Here is a 2,890-nt window from a genome sequence, read left to right as displayed (position 1 = left end):
ATGAAGGGTAGAAGGAGGTTTAATGGAATCTCTATGGTCTCTAGATGAGCCTCAGATTCCTTTGGTTCCTAAAAGGAGAACTCCTTATTGGTCACTGAGCGTCCCAGGAGGTCTTCCTCACTAGGATTCACGTCCTCCTCCTTCCTTGTAGGTTCGCCCATGATGGTCAAGTCAATGGCCTTGCACTCTCTCTTTGGATTTTCTTCTGTATTGCTTAGGAGAGTACTAGGAGGAGTTTCAGTGACTCTTTTACTCAGCTGGCCCACTTGTGCCTCCAAATTTCTAATGGAGGACCTTGTTTCATTCATGAAACTTAAAGTGGCCTTAGATAGATCAGAGACTATATTTGCTAAGCTAGATAGATTCTGCTCAGAATTCTCTGTCTGTTGCTGAGTGGATGATGGAAAAGGCTTACTATTGCTAAACCTGTTTCTTCCACCATTATTAAAGCCTTGTTGAGGCTTTTGTTGATCCTTCCATGAGAAATTTGGATGATTTCTCCATGAGAGATTATAAGTGTTTCCATAGGGTTCACCCAAGTAATTCACCTCTGCTATTGCAGGGTTATTAGGATCATAAGCTTCTTCTTCGGAAGATACCTCTTTAGTACTGTTGGATGATTCCTTCAATCCATTCAGACTCTGAGAGATCATATTGACTTGCTGAGTCAATATTTTATTCTGAGCCAATATGGCATTCAGAGTATCAATTTCAAGAACTCCCTTCCTCTGAGGCATCCCATTATTCACAGGATTCCTTTCAGAAGTGTACATGAACTGGTTATTTGCAACCATGTCAATGAGTTCCTGAGCTTCTGCAGGCGTTTTCTTTAGATGAATGGATCCACCTGCAGAATGGTCCAATGACATCTTAGATAATTCATACCGACCATCATAGAATATATCCAGGATGGTCCATTATGAAAGCATGTCAGAATGACACTTTTTGGTCAGTTTCTTGTATCTCTCCCAAGCTTCATAGAGGGATTCACCTTCTTTCTGTTTGAAGGTTTGAACATCCACTCTAAGCTTGCTAAGCTTTTGAGGAGGAAAGAACTTGGCTAAGAAAGCCATGACCAGCTTATCCCAAGAGTTCAGGCTATCTTTAGGTTGAGAGTCCAACCATATTCTAGCTCTGTCTCTTACAGCAAACGGGAAAAGCATAAGCCTGTAGACCTCGGAGTCAACCCCATTGGTCTTAACAGTATCACAGATCTGCAAGAATTCAGTTAAGAACTGAAAAGGATCTTCTGATGGAAGTCCATGAACCTTGCAGTTCTGTTGCATCAGAGAAACTAATTGAGGCTTTAGCTCAAAATTGTTTGCTCCAATGGCAGGGATTGAGATGCTTCTTCCATGTAAATTGGAATTTGGTGCAGTAAAGTCACCAAGCATCTTCCTTGCATTGTTATTATTTTCAGCCATGTCTCCTTCTTTTTCGAAAATTTCTGTCAGATTTTCTCCAGAGAGTTGTGCTTTAGCTTCCCTTAGCTTCCTCTTCAGAGTCCTTTCAGGTTCAGGATCAGTTTCAACAAGAATGTTCTTATCCTTGTTCCTGCTCATATGAAAAAGAAGAAAACAGAAAAGAAAATATGGAATCCTCTATGTCACAGTATAGAGATTCCTTATGTAAGTATAAGAAGAGAATAATGGAGGAAGGAAAAGATAAGAATCCAAACACAAGGGAGAGGAATGAGTTCGAATTCTTGGGTGAAAGAGGGGTGTTAGTAGATGAAAGAATTCAAAAATTAAATAAATTAAATTAAAAAATATATTTTTTGTTTTTTGTTTTTTTATTTAAAATTAGTTAGAATTCGAAATTTTTTTTAAAAAAAGAAAAATTAAATTAAATTAAATTAAAATTTAAAATAATTAGTTAATTAAAAAGGAATTTTGAAAAAGAGGAAGGTGATTTTCGAAAATTAGAGAGAGAAAATTAGTTAGGTAGTTTTGAAAAAGATAAGAATCAAACAAAAAGATAGGATTAGTTTGAAAAAGATTTGAAAATCAATTTTAAAAAGATAAGAAGTTAGAAAAGATTTTGAAATTGATTTTGAAAAAGATATGATTGAAATTGAAAAAGATATGATTGACAATCATTTTGAAAAAGATTTGAATTGGAAATAAAAAATAAAAAAAAGATTTGATTTTTTTTGAAATCAAAGTTGATTACTTGACTAACAAGAAACTAAAAAGATATGATTCTAGAGTTTAAAGATTGAACCTTTCTTACTAGGCAAGTAACAAACTTAAAAATTTTGAGTCAATCACATTAATTGTTAGCATTAATTTCGAAAATATGAAACAAAAATAAGAAAAAGATTTTTGAAAATCATTTTGAAATTTTCGAAAATCATAAAAGAAAAATGAGAAAGATTTGATTTTTTTTTTGAAAATATTTGAAAAAGATAGAATTTTTAAATTGAAAATTTGATTTGACTCATAAGAAACAACTAGATTTTAAAAATTTTTGAAAAAGTCAACTCAAATTTTCGAATTTGATGAGAAGAAAAAGGGAAAGATATTTTTTTATTTTTGAATTTTTAATGATGAAAGAGAAAAACACAAAATTGACACAAAACATAGAAATTATGAATCAAAACAACTAATGCATGCAAGAACACTTTGAATGTCAAGATGAACACCAAGAACACTTTGAATGTCAAGATAAACATCAAGAACATATTTTTTTGAAACTTTTTTAAGAAAAGAAAAACATGCAAGACACCAAACTTAAAAATTTTTCTTCTTTAGACACTAATAATTCAAGAATGCATGTGAAAAACAAGAAAAGACACAAAACAAGAAAATATGAAGATCAAACAAGAGGATTTATCAAGAACAACTTGAAGATCATAAAGAATGCATGATGAACTTTCGAAAAATGCAAG

General features: G+C 32.8%; 1 non-coding gene across 1 annotated transcript; it reads left to right on the top strand.

The window, feature by feature from the left end:
- The first annotated feature begins 927 nt into the window (after positions 1–927).
- On the top strand, positions 928–1,031 carry LOC112773511 (small nucleolar RNA R71). Its single transcript, XR_003188058.1, has one exon. It is a non-coding gene; the product is annotated as a small nucleolar RNA R71 (small nucleolar RNA).
- The last annotated feature ends 1,859 nt before the right edge of the window (positions 1,032–2,890 follow it).

Source organism: Arachis hypogaea, chromosome 18 (genome assembly GCF_003086295.3).
Source record: "Arachis hypogaea cultivar Tifrunner chromosome 18, arahy.Tifrunner.gnm2.J5K5, whole genome shotgun sequence".
NCBI lineage: Eukaryota > Viridiplantae > Streptophyta > Magnoliopsida > Fabales > Fabaceae > Arachis > Arachis hypogaea.
Note: the sequence above shows the minus strand (reverse complement) of the source record. Positions and strands in the feature narration are given on the sequence as shown.